The following is a 14,779-nucleotide window of genomic DNA, read 5'->3' on the forward strand; positions in this document are numbered from 1 at the left end:
GTTTTTAGTACCCACCAATCTTCAAAGCTAGCAGTAGTGGGTCAAATCTATCTCATGTGTTTCTGGGCACCCAAAAAGTTCTCTGCTTTTAAGGACTAGCGTGATTAGGTTGAGTTTACTTGGATAATATTGAGTAATCCCAAAGGTCTTTAACCTTAATCACATCTGCAAAGTCCTTTCTGCCATGTAAGGTATCATGTGCAGATTTCAGGGTCAAGATTCTGGACATTTTGTATGGATGTGTGTGGTATCATACATCTTCCACATGAATGTACGAGAACAACAACAACCAACAAAAACAACCAACACCTCAAGACAACACCTCATTACTCTTCTAGGGTATTTATTGTGAGAGAGTCTTCTTAAGCTGTTATTCACCCATCGAGAACTAATTATTGCATTCCTCTTGATACCTTTGTCCCTCATGGCAGAGTTGGCCTAGGTTGGAAACCAGATCGCTAAACAAAATGAGACTAGTGGCCAATGTGTCAAAGAAGACTCAGGGGCAGCTTTAAGTAAAATAGTTTATGGGAGGTAATATGTGTTATGTTTAGGCCTATTTGGAGAAGTTAAAGACCATATTTACAATCACCTTGTAATTAGAAGTACTATTTTATCCTCAATGGAACTAAGATGCAGATGGATTACCTAGGTAGTGACTGAGCCAAGATTAAAAACTCCAGGCATCTTGGCTCTCAATCCTGCTCCCTAACCACAGTGCTCCCCTACCTCTCATGGGAAAATAAGTGAGTAACCAAAAGAGCCTACAAGAGGGTCAGCATTGTTTTTAAAGAACACAGCCTCAATTTTTATACACATGTATGCATTGTCAGGGCTTCATGGTTTCTACCTTGGGGATCCTCAGAACTCAGAACAGACCGCACTGTGATCAGATAGAACTACCTATCTCCAGAGCCTGGCGATACAGAATAATTTTTTCCTGGGAACCATACAGCCCAGGACATTCTCTCTGAGGGGATAGCATAGGTGATGCTCTGTACTGTGTATACTGCTAAGGTTTTATTGGACTCTTATGTCCTGTAGAGAGAAACCATGACCTTGTTTGCTAGGTCTCAGCCACGTCAATGCATAGAGCCTCTGTGAAGAGAGAATCTAAACAGTTTTGTCTAGATCTGGAATGTGAGACAGGACCAAGTGAACACTGAGAACTGCACTGTTGGTTCAAAGTACCCACTGAGGAAATGGGGTGAGGAGGGAAGCAAATATCATAACCTCAGAGCTCTGGTGCTGTCTGATGTTGGTCACCCTGAGCCGAACTGGAAAGCATGATTGAGACAGGATATCATCTCAGCACAGCTTCCAAGGGAGACTGACTGACTGCAGGACTCTTTACAGGCCAGGCCATGAAAGAATGTAATCTGTCAGGGTGTGGGAAGGATAGCTTGTCTTTGGGGTATATATTAGGACATTAGTAATCTAACTGTGATTATTTCAGTAGCAGAGGGTAGACAAGCAATCCCATTTCTATTTTTCTTTTTGGATTTCCACCCATCATTTTAAAAGTTGTTCAATAGTTTCATGCATTTGTATAATGAATTTTACTCACACCATCATTTCCCCCCTTCTCCAACTGGTATTCTCAATGAGTCCTCCTGTTAGTTTGATATTTTGATTTTTTTTTCCTGTGTGTGACCCACTGAGTTTAATTAGTTTCTTTTATGAGTGTGAATGGGAAGTCATTAGACACAATCTGTGTCTACACCACAGAATAAAGTGACGCCCTTCACCCAACAAGCATTGCTAGTAGTCCATCCAGGTGAGATGGGCCCCCATAGTCCCCCTCCCTCATCCATGATGAAATATTGATAAGCCTAACCTTGTGCAATAACCAGAGCTCTCATGAATTCATGAGTCCGATGGCTGTGTTGTGTTCAGAAGACATCCATTGTTGCACGTCCCTATGTCCTCTGCATCTCACATTCTCTCCACCTCCTCAGCTGAGATACTCTGTGAACTGTGGAGGAGTGCTGTCTTTGTTGGGTCCCAGCACTCTACCATCTTATTCTTGGCACTTTGGTCAGCTATGGGTCTCTATGTAGCTGCCTCCTGCTGCAGTATTTCCAGTAAGACGGATGTTGGTTGTCCCCATGACAGTTGCACCACTATTAACACGTGAAGCCACATCTTGCCTGATAAGTCATGTATTGTCACTCACAAGGTGCAGAGATTAGTAAGACTGTTGACGACTTACTAATTTTTCCCAGTAGCACCAATAGCACCTTCTGGGATCACGAAGACTCGACACTATGGAGAATGCCTCCAGCTCAGCTCAGCTTGATTTCCCCAGGGCATGTGACTGAACTGTTACCTGTTTTCAGCAAGAGGGTCTTATCAGATTCTAGTAGCAAGACATTCATTGAATGATGATGCTGTTCTTTAACGGGTTTGTATCTAATTGCTTAGGCATAAATGGCAGGTATAAAGTTAAAAATCTTTCATTGAACTTGATGAGCACCTACAGATATTTATTTGAGTAGTAAATTTATACGTTTGTCTATCAGGGACATTTGAGGTTTTACCCTGCCTATGATGGTTTGAATGAAAATGGTTTCCATAGGCCCGTAGGAAGTGGCATTATTAGGAGGTGCGGTTTTATTGGAGTAGGTGTGTGGCTTTGTTGGGGAATGTGTGTCACTGGGTGTGGGCTTTGAGATTTCAGAAGCTCAAGCCAGGTCAAGTGGCTCACTCTCTCATCCTTCTGCCTGCCAGTTCAGATGCAGAACTCTCAGCTCCTTCCCCAGCACCATGTCTGCCTGTGCACTGCCACACTTCCTGCTATGATGATAAGGAACTAAACCTTTGAACCTGTCAGTCAGTCCCAATTAAATGTTCTCTTATATAGGAGTAGCCATGGTCATGATGTCTCTTCACAGCAATAGAACCCCTAACTAAGATATTGTTTGTAAGTCAACAAGTCCACAGCATCACGTGTACTGACATAAGTCACAGAACTAGAGCTGACACAGAGGATGCTACTGTTCCTGGGACAATAGGCGGTATGAGCTTCTGTACTGTCCTTGGTTCCCTTGTTTCCTAGTTCAGTTGGAGCAGGGCACAGGGGTCCAGACCCAGTGGTGTCATAGCTGAAGACAACAATCTTTAGGAAATCACCAGTCATGTAAAAGGGTGCTGCTGGCAAACATTCCGGCATTTACCCCAGAGGGAGGCTTCTGGCCAAGAAACAAACTATTTCTTTCCCTGGAGCAAGAAAGGAGCTCCACCCTTACAGGCTCTTTGCTGTATAAACATTCTTGAAAAGGTTCTCTGGGACAAATATGTTACAGAACAAGAATTGCTTCCCAATAGAAACTAATGCATAAGTAGCTATATTTCTAATAATTATCCTCCAAATATTTTTCTTAAATATAGAATTGTACCAGTGAGTACACCGAGAAAGAAAAAAATAATCCTTTATTTCAACTGAAGAATTCAACTTAATAATTTGGGATTAGGATTCAATCAAACTTCTTGTTAAAAGACCCAGTTTCCATAGCATTCAGAACTTCCAAAGAATTGGTAATTAAATGTCATTTTAATGAAAAGTTATTTAGATGGGATGTGTGAAGGGCATGTAATTGTCTCTCATCAAATGAGAGCAAATGAAACATGAATTCTGTGCTGTGACAATGGATTATACTGATTGGTGCTTATGTAAACATTTTTGTTTAGGAAAACATAACCTTTCCTTTGATTCCCATGGTAATGTTCTAAGTAAATCCTTAATAGGAAAATTATTATTTTGTGTGCAAATTCCTTTATATTTGATTCTCCAATTAAGTCCTAAAATGAATTGCCTTTTAAAATGGTCACTATTAAAGATAAAAGACTATTACTGCCTACTCAGTGAGTAGTCAGTGATAAATTGGCCCCAAGTGAAATGGATAATCCATGGACAGTTAAGCACAATATATTTTTTAGTTTGAAGCTCAGTGCTTGCCTCATACAAAAGTTCAAGGACCCATTTTCCATCAGGGGTTGGTATGGTACCATGAACATGTCTTTACACACATCTTGGTCTGTATTGAATAACAACTCTCACAATTCTTACTGAAGCAATTCAGTCTAAATACTCAAGTCTCATCTATAAATTGTAGATAATGATTACTACATCATGGAGTACTTGTGCATCCTGCATGAAATAAGTTACTTGAGGCTGATGTATTCCTTTAATAATGTAAAAAGAATATTGAATTCAGTTCAGGACCATTACAAGATTTTTTTTGATTACTTTCAGCTTGGGTGAAGCTTTAAATTCTTAGTTAAATTCCTTTTCTAAAGCACTCATTTATTGTCTATTATTTTTCTAGTTATCTAGGTGCATTGGGGAATTAAAATCATCATTTAAAAATCATCCCATGGATATCACAAGCTCATAAATTGTTAGATGCTAATGGGAAAGTCAAGAATCTGCTCCAACTTATTATTGTAGGCATGCACAGAGCTACCTCGGGAAAAGCAAGGGCTGGTTTGAATTCCCAGAATAAAACGCTTTGCAGAATTTAAAATATGTCACTCACTATAAAATTAATTCAATTATTTATCAACTACAGACATACTAATCAGAGCTGATAGTGTGAAAACCATGGGGGAAGAATGGCTGGTTACCTTTCTTTACAAGTTCCTATACTGAGGAATAATGACAGCTCGTGTGTGTGTGTGTGTGTGTGTGTGTGTGTGTGTGTGTGTGTGTGTCTGTGTGTGTCTGTGTGTGTCTGTGTGTGTGTCTGTCTGTGTGTGTGTGTGTGTGTGTGTGTGTGTGTGTTGCCCTTGGTTTTATGGGAAATAGGGATCTGAATATTTAAAAACTAATTACAATTAATTAAGATGACTAAAAGAGCTGTGACATGTTGGAATTTTATCAATTTAATCAATCTCTCCAGTGAAAGTGAGAAGCAGGAGAGAGGTTTGTAGATCTAACATGTGGATGGGAAGAGCAGCCACCGGAAGAGGAAGCCAGTCGGGCTCCTACAAGAGTAAGAAATTGTGCAATCTCTTAAATCAAGGGGCTGTGGTACTCTTGAGTATCAAGGCAGACATGTCTGAAGAGGTGAAGAGAATGGGAGATGAAAGTTAATGTGTTCAGCAGATGGAATGATAGAGAACAAATATAAGATGCCCACCTTCCCCTGTGTAATCACCATTTGCTGCTGCATATCAGCATGCTAACACTTATCATATGTGTGTATGTGTATACTTATTGATACGTTTATTTATATAGCAATACAATTGATTTGTGTTTGTATACATGGTGTGTATATATGTATATATTTAGTATGTCCTTAGACTATATATAAAATGTTAAATATTTTAGTTTTTGGGCTAAATATTTCATGTGTGCCAAAACATTAAAAATATTAGCTATTCCAAAGGAGGGGAACGATTTGGAAGTTGTGTCAAAGTTATTTCAGGCTTCTTGTTCATTATGGTCACTGGATTGTGCTCGATTTTGTTTCTGTTTGGTCCAGCTCACATTGACTAGGCATCTACCTTTCATGGGTAGGATGCCATGCTGAAATTGTAGTATCTAAGCTTATCATGGTCATTAGAAGCCTCCTCTGTTCACTCACACCAGAGTAGGCAATGGAGACATGGAGACTACCTGCCTATCCCAGTCCATGGCAACCCATGAGAGAGGAGGTTCAGAGTCAAACCCTTGCCCACAAGAACCCTGTCCTGAAGTGGGGACGCTCCCACAGTATTGAAGGAAGATAGTTTCTAACACCACGAATTTCTAATTGTTTTAACATGGAAGACTGTGAAATGGGTTCTTCTTCTTTTTTATGGTATTTATCTTCTTAGACTCTCTGTTATCACATACACACACCTTTTAGAAAAACACAGTTATCGGATAAATAAGAATATGGGGCAATGATCTCTGTTGGTTAAGAAAATGGATATTCCAATAAACAGAGTTGTGGAGCTCATAGGAAATAATCCATATACAGCTTCCAGGTCCGCACTTTTTAGATACTGTTTTTGATGAGTAGTTAACTAAGTAAAGGAATTCACTCCCCCCCCCAATATATATGCTTTTTTCTCCTAGAACAGGGAGGCAAATTGGTCTCTGATCTGTTGTGGCCATCTCTGGGGGTACTTCTGCTGACTTCTGTTTCTATTTGAAAATCTTTTGTGTCTCAGTGACCTTAGTGTCAGTGATGCCCATTGGTTCAAATTAATTGCCTTTCTAAAAATATCGTCCCCTCCAATAATTACTTCAGCTTACAAGTAATTAAGGCATATTGTGTTGGAAATGTTTTTGTTTAAATCCTCCCTGTTTCTCACCTTATTGATGTACTTATTTATCAACAAATGACTGACTCAGTGAGGCAAGTATTTTTCTCAGCTTTGTCAACTATTCAGTCTAGGGATATTCAGGCCAGGCAATCTAGGAAGAAAGACAGTGCTGGACTCCAGTGCTTGTAGGTAGGTAGGTGTGTGTGTGTGTGTGTGTGTGTGTGTGTGTGTGTGTGTGTGTGTGTGTGTGTGTGTTTGTGTGTATGTGTGTTTGCATGAGTTTGAGTGCAGGAGATCAGGAATATTTTTTAAAGAATCATTTGTAAGTTCTTTTGAAATTAGAGGCCCAATTATATAATAATTAATATATGTATATATGTATAAACTTCTTGAGTTGTTAAGTAAGTCTCTAAAATTTTTATTTAGATGTATTTACTTTATTTTATGAGTATGAGTGTTTGCCTGTATGTGAACCATGTGCATACCTGGTGCCACAGAGGTCAGAGGAGAGTATAGAACCTCTGGAACTGGAGTGATACATGGTTGTGAGCCACCATGTGGCTTCTGGGAATTGACGCCAGATCTTCTGCAAGAGCGACAGGTGCTCTTTAACATCTGAGCCATCACTCAAGCCCCAAGTATTCCTTCTTTTGTAAAATTAGGATAATGTCTAATGACCTTATTGTGGTCCAGATAATGAAATGTGCCTCACAAACACCTGGCAAACATTCAGTTCATGTTGCCTCTGCCACTGATCAGCGTGGCCTTTGCAAGTTTGCAGTGTATTTTAGGACTTTGTCAAACTGGAAAGCTTTTTTCATTTGAAGTCTCCTGGGAGGTGCAGCAGACTTCCTTTTCAATCTTTCCTGTTGCTCTCTGTTCCCTCCATGTTCCTAACTGCAGTTGACTTGATTGAAATCCCAGTCATTACCCAGACTCACAGTCTTTGAGGGCAGGACAGGGTCTTACTCCTCCAGGATCATGTTGGGACAATGTTCTAGCAAGAGAAGGCACTCAAAAAGTTGGGATAGAACCCTGAAGCAGGGAATTGTTATACCTGGGTTTATTTCTTTTTCTTTTTTTTCTATAAAATTTCTAAGGTCGCTTTCTTGGATGCAGTAGTTTTGAGGCCCCTAAAGCCACATTTATAGAGAGAGGTGACCTGGTCTCATATGGTCCAACAATTTTGTAAAATCTCTCTCTAAATCTGTGTTCCTTAAATATTTGATGAACGGTGTTTAATGGAGACATAATGATACAAATGATTTTTAGTTAATCAAAATATATACTAATGGACTTAGCAACTCTTTTGGTGTCTCTGACCAAGGCAGGATCAATGACATTGTTGATTTTGCTGTGGGTTGTTTGTGGATCTGTGTTTGTTTTCTAAATCAGTGATTATGGGTCTTATTAAAGGCTATAAATCTTTGATGACAATATATCTCACTTGTTCCCTTCTGCTGGGTGCATTTGGTCTCAAGGATTTAGCAGTAGTTCTGCACACTGCAGCCAGAGGGTACATAGTACCAGCAGGCTTCATCGAATAGGTGGGTGGGATGCTGGCTTTATTCCAGTGGAGAGTACTGTATTTGCATTTGTGAGTTATATAAAGCATCATCTGATTAAAATCGAGACGATTTATACTTGATACTTTACACTCTAAAAACTGGCTCTCTAGGAATTGGCTCAGTGCTCTGAGCCTGTTGGTGAAGGACTTTTATGTATCAAGCATCTAGAAGAATCTGTTAAGTAGTAGGTCTGCAGAAAATGTAGTTTTTTTCTTGTAACTAATTTGCCAAGGCTCTGGCTGTAGTCACTGTGCTAGGAAGAAGAAAAGAACATAGCTATATCCAATGCAGATACTGTTGCTAGAGGTTTGTCCTCTCTAAAACATTAAAAATAAATATATATAAATATCAAAACCAGCAACCCAGAGTTGCATGGGAGTAGATAGGATAGTGACTGGAATTTGCATTTTCCTTAGATAACAGTTTTAGCAAACTATAAACTTTCAGTAGGGTGTAAGTTTTATTACATGACCAGATCCTCTTTTTAGAGGGTCTGTAGTCTACCTATAATGTAAAAAACTCAGGCAAATATTTTATGATAAATTTTGCAATTTTGTCAGAATATATTTTTGGATAGTCATGTTAAATTTAAATACAAATGGCACTTTTACATAAAACTTTATTGAAAAAATCTAAATAAATCTTTTGAACATACACATCGTATTTGTTTAGCTTTGTTGTTGTGGTTTTGAGACAGTTAATCTGTAGTTCATGTTGGCCGAACACTCTCGGTTTCCATGTCTCTGCTTTCCTGGTGCTGGGACTATAGTCATATGCCACCACACCCAATCTGTGAGGGTCTTTTAAACATGAAGCTGTGCTGGGCTATGCTCAGGTTGTCATGGTTACAGTGAAGGCTGCTGGGGAGAGATCATCATCAGTGCCAAAGCTGTACTGCTGCTCCCAACTCAGATTGTCCAGGCAGTGTGCTTGACTTTGATCTTAGTGGATAGATATAAATCTAACCAAAGGTATTTCAGACTGGTATCATTACAAGAGCAATGCAAATTTGTTACCAAACTTTGAATTCTTAAGTTTTGTGCAATAGCCATAAACAAAATTGCAGATTTTTGGAAAGTTTAAAATTTGTGCCCAGACCTTTCATGGTTTAATTACACAATGTCACCACTATCAGTGATTTTTTAGATATCTATTTAGATGTATTTCACCTGAAAAGCAACCTTTATTAAATTTGAGTCATCATAGTTTAAATACAGAGTCACCTCTACACTTATCCCTCCTCCCCCAGAACAAGTTATATATAGTATGCAAACAGATTGTGCAACAACCTTGGAGAATAAAGTACAGAAGCATAAATAAATAAAGACTTGGTGTCGCTGGGAGATATATGGATTAAAAAGAAAACACCAACTGCAACCATTTGTTTCTGTTTTCACTTACTATGCACTGCACAGATACCAACATTTTGGTTTAGCTGTCAAGGAAGTTTATTAAGTTAGCAACCAGTTCCTTAAATTATAGTCTTTGCTAAAGCTTGATGCATTTAAAGAAACTCTTTGAATTAAGGGGTCAAATATTATAGTTTTCTTTAAAAAAGACCCTAGACACTAGTGATGATAGTGTGAGTTAATTCCATTTCCTGGAGTGAGGTCTCACTGTGTGGACACAATGTACCACTTTGGCTGAGATGTTGTTTTCAATAAATATGGAAATTATGGCTTCCAGTGCAGTGGCCTGGTAGGAAGTCTCATGGGAAATAGCTTGGAACTATGTGATAGATCTGAAATTAATTCTTACCCCTTTCCTGAAGTAGTCAACCCATATATACAAGATGTATCATTATTTCCTGGCCATCTAGAAGGAGGATGAAATGCAGTTCTGTTTTGTAAAATGAGTCTGCAGCAATAAATTCTGGTCCACATGTCTTCCTCTGGGGCAAGTGGAACAAAGCAAGTTCTGGCATCATGAGGCAGCCCAAGTCTTGGTGGTTCTAAGTGAAACTTGCTGGTGGTTCTAAGTGACTCTTTCCTGCTGCTGCCTTGACCTGTTCTGATGACTCAGCAGAAAATGCCACAGACTCTGTGTGTGTGTGTGTGTGTGTGTGTGTGTGTGTGAGAGAGAGAGAGAGAGAGAGAGAGAGAGAGAGAGAGAGAGAGAGAGAGAGGGGGAGGGAGGGAGGGAGGGAGGGAGGGAGGGAAGGAGGGAGGGAGAGAGGGAGGGGTAGGGGAGAGAAAGGAAGTGTATATGTATTTTCTTCCTTGTTAAGTCTCCAAGATGGATTTTTTCTAAGTTTGGGTTTCAAACTAAATCTACATTCTCAACCTTGCAAAATCTGTGAGAACAAAGGTGAATGAAATGTATCTGCCCTTTTCAGATTATTTGTGAAGGAAACATTGGAGAACTATTATTTCAGAGATTTGGAGGACAACAGTGACTAAGAGTAAGGAAAATGGGAAATGAGAAAGCAATGCAAAGGCTGGGGCTGAAGTTCAGTGGCTCAGTATGCATGGGGGGGCGGGGTTTGGGTTGGATTGATAGCCAATGAGGAGGGTAAAGGTGTGGCTTAGAGGGATCAGTCTGAAATCTTAAGATAACTTGGAGACAGTCAATACAAATTTACTAAAGAACCAGTATTACCACTCCTGGCAGCTTCCCACCAAGGTCAGACACACCCAGCTTGTCTATGTTCTGATCTTTGTCAGTATCTGGGAACACAGGGGACTTATGGGGCCACTCTTCTGCGTCCTGGGAGCAAAGGCTCCTGGATGTGACTGACATTGATATCCCCTTCCCTAAGAACCATTGTTTCTGGCTGTCCAATGCTCTTTCATCTCTTGCTCTTTCATCCAATGCTCTTTTGTGTGTGGAGATCTCCTCTTGCCTTTAATCCTTGATCTACAAGTCTGACAAAATAGGCAAGACTGACTGTTTTGTTCATTTCTAACCACAGGTGAAATAACTCCATTCAGAGTTCATAGAATTAATAGATGAATGAAAACATGTGGTTTGGTGGACTGTTGTGAGCTTTTGGGGAGTTGAGTGTCAATAAACTTTGTAGGGCCTGTGCATCATGATTGCTCATATTCTGTGAAGGGTGGGGAGCCCTGGGCCACATTCACCAGGCTTTCCTAAGCAGCACCATTAGAAGGGTGACATTTGGCTGCATACAATTATGTTTTTCTGGTAGTTGGCTCTCTTCCGCTTGTTTCAATGTATGAGATGCCATTTATTTTCAGCTGCCCTCTCTACCGTCACAATTCCCATCTTACAGATAAGAACTTCAAATTTAAAAAGTTGTAACTTGGTCAGCTTTTCAAATTGGAAGGTGGCAGAATTCCTGGCCCAAGCCATCACTCATTGTCCCTTCCTCTGCTGGACACCACCTGACGGTATGCTTGCTCTTTCCCTCCCGTTTGCTGTCTGTTTCCCAAGCAGCTGCAGCAAGCAGCTTCCCTAATGATTGAAGGCTGTGTCTCTGCATTTCTCCAGTGATGGTCTTTCCTCCCCTGAGCTCCCTCCTGACTTGTCAACTTGGCAGTCTGCCCCCAAGGCTTTGTTTGCTTTTGTTCTGTCTGTTTTACAAAAGACTTCTCCAAAACAAGCTGGAAAATCTGAACATCTCTTGTGGGTGTTTGGATATCTGCCAAATAATCTAGAGTACCAAAATACAGGATAATTTTTATTGAAATCTTCTTTCTCAGGTATGAGTCTCCATATATTATAAGGACTGAGCAGTTCTATTTACTTAGGAATATATACATATAGATATATTTGCATATATATACATATATATATATACACATACATACATATATATATAACGCTACTTAAAGAAGCAGAAGCCATGAATTTGAGAGATCAAAGCATGGGAATTGTTGCGGGAGGAAACAAAAGGAGGCGATGATGTAATTACAATTTAATTCCAGAAAGAGAGAGAATATAGGTTGAGCATCTCCAATTGAAAACTTCAGGCTAATTCATGCTGACATTATGCCACAGTAGAGAATTCCAGACTTAATCTCATGTGATGGCTTCCAGGAAAGGACTGGTGCATTAAAAGTATTATTAAAAATCGCATTTATTCCTTCCTATTCTCATCTGCCTTCCCCTCCCCCTTACCACCCCTCCAGTTTGCCCTGTAGATGTCATCTAATTTCTCTTCCCAGGGTGATCCATGTGTCCCTCTTAGGGTCTTCCTTGTTACCTAGCTTCTCTGGAGCTGTGGACTTTAGTCTGGTTATCCTTTGCTTTACATCTAATATCCACTTATGAGTGAACACATACCATGTTTGTCTTTCTGAGTCTGGGTTAGCTCACTCAGGATGTTTTTTTTTTTTTTTCTTTCTAGTTCCATCCATTTGTCTGAAATTTTCATGAGGCCATCATTTTTTACCACTGAATAGTACTCCCATTTTGTAAATGTGCCACATTTTCTTTATCCCTGTTTCAGTTGAGGGGCATCTGGTTTTTTTTTCCAGGACCTGGCTATTAGGAATAATGCTGCTATGAACATTGTTGAGCAAATGTCCCTGTGGTATAAATGAGTGTCCTTTGAGTAATTGCCCGAGTGGTATTGCTGTGTCTGAGGGAGATTGGTTCCCAATTTTGTTACAAACTGCCATAATGATTTCCAAAATGGCTGTACAAGTTTGTACTCCCACCAGCAGTGGAGGGGTGTTCCTCTGACTCCACATCCTCTTCAAAATAAGCTGTCTTCAGTATTTTTGATCTTAGCCTCTCTGACAGGTGTAAGACTGTATCTCAGAGTCGCTTTGATTTGCATTCCCCTGATGATTAAGGAGGCAGGGAAGGATGCATTGGAACAGCAATGAAAAAGATATCTTAATAGAGAGAGCCACTATGGGCATAGGGAGAAATCTGGTCCTAAGGTAATTCACAAGAATCCACTAGGAGGACCCTAACTATCATCATTCAGTAATGAGGGCCGTCATTCAGTAATTGATGGAAGCAGAGGCAGAGATCCACAACCAAGAACCAGCCCAGCTCCCGGAATCCAGGTGAAGAGAGGGAGGAGAGAACATATGAGCAAGGGAGGTCAAGAACATGATGGAGAAATCTACAGAGACAGCTGAACCAATCTCGTGGAAACTCATGAACTCTAGATCTACAACTGTAGAGATTCCAGGGGACCAAACTAGGCCCTGCATATTTGGGAGACAGTTGTAAAACTTGGACTATCAGAGGGGCCCCTGGCAGAAGGACCACGATACAAACTTGCCACATGAGCTAGCTTATTGGAGCCCAGTCCTTAGGGTGGGATGCCATGCTCAATATTAATGCATAGGAGAGGGGCCAGGCCCTGCCCCAACCTATTGTACCAGACTCTGTTGACTCCTCATGGGAGCCTTACCCGTAGGGAGGAGTGGAGTGGGGGTGGGCTAGTGGGGAGGTGAGGGATGATGGGAGGAGGCCAGGGGTTGTGGGAGGAGTTGAGGGTGGTTGGAGGGAGAACTGTGATTGGAATGTAAAATGAAATAAATAAAAAATGGAAAAAGGTGAAAAAAGGCTTTGTATACAAGGTGTGTGTGTGATATAAGTGAATTTCATGTTCTCAGGATCTCCCTCTTCATCTGTACATGTATGTGTGGTTGGTTGTATGTGTATGAACACTCGCTCATGTGTATATGTTTATGTTTACACACACACACACACACACACACACACACACACACACACACACTTCTACAAATCTGAAAAAAACAAATGTGCAGCAACTCAGGTCCCAAGTACTTGGTGTAAAGAATAGTCAACCAATGTTTGCAATTTAAAATGCCATAACAAGAACTCAGCCTTCGGGAAATTTCAGAGGAGCCATGGAGCTTTGCAATGGGAAAACTGAGGCCCTAAGTGATGATGCTGAAAGTCAACCTGCTGTTCTGGGACTGTGCTACACCAAAAGTTCAGTCTTGTGATAGGGTCCTTGTAGGCACACCTGTAGCCACAGGCACACCTGTAGCCAGCCCCTAAGCAGGCATGGCTACGGCTTCCCCTGCAGGTCCTACTGCCCCCTCCAAATGGTTTCCAAGACTTTACTAGCTGGCTTCTTCATGTTTCTCTGGCTCCTGGAACTCCTGCTTTCTGTCCTTTGGATTGAGGTCAGAGTGAGAATTTTGTTGACCACTGTGTAGATGCACACAAGCGTGTGTACACATATACAAAGTTCAGTAGCAAGGCAAAGGCAGTCTGCCCCCCCCCCCCACACACACACTTTGGTTGTATCTTGCTTCATTCAAGTAGGTGCCAGAATTCACCGGAATCATGATATGAAACAAAGCTTACTGATACTGAAAATTGTAAACATCATCCCTTGCTTCTCATGTATGCTATGAAGTGAATGTATAGTTCCATACTTAAAGAGTGGAAAATACCATTCGGTCACTGTATCTTTTTCTAAAGACCAGAAACATCATTATGTGTTCCTTTGGCTTCCCCCTGTTTCTTTGCTGGGAGCATCAGTGGAAGCTGAGTTTGTTGATACAATTGCGGCCTTGTTTCCTATAACGGGCACTTGTTTAAACAAAGAAACGCTTATCAGGGGAAATGATAACTGTGATAAATTGCCCAGCTTTCATGTGTACTTGCTGTTTCTGGTGCTGCTCAATCAGTCTGAACAAAGCGGAACTGCACGTCCTTTCCAGTGTGTCTCCTCTCCCCACTGATTGTTTGTAGATTTCCCCTCTTGTCCCTTTACTTGGACCCCTTTCAATTGTACCACACCCCAGGTATTAATCGCCCATTTATTCCTTAGTATTTACATGTATTTCTACACAGATTCTACTCCACATCCTTAATCCTTTCCTCCATTCCTTTCTCGCTTTGCTCCTGACCTTTTAAACAGCTGCCATAGAAATGTATCCCTGTTCTCTGCACACATGCCCCTCACGTGGGAGAATCAATATCCTTGAGGGCCACCATGCTTGGTTGGCAAGCAACAGGTGTGTTCCCTATGGTGCCGAAAGGTACTGTGAGTTATG

Source organism: Cricetulus griseus (assembly GCF_003668045.3).
Source record: "Cricetulus griseus strain 17A/GY chromosome 1 unlocalized genomic scaffold, alternate assembly CriGri-PICRH-1.0 chr1_1, whole genome shotgun sequence".
In the NCBI taxonomy this organism is placed as follows: domain Eukaryota; kingdom Metazoa; phylum Chordata; class Mammalia; order Rodentia; family Cricetidae; genus Cricetulus; species Cricetulus griseus.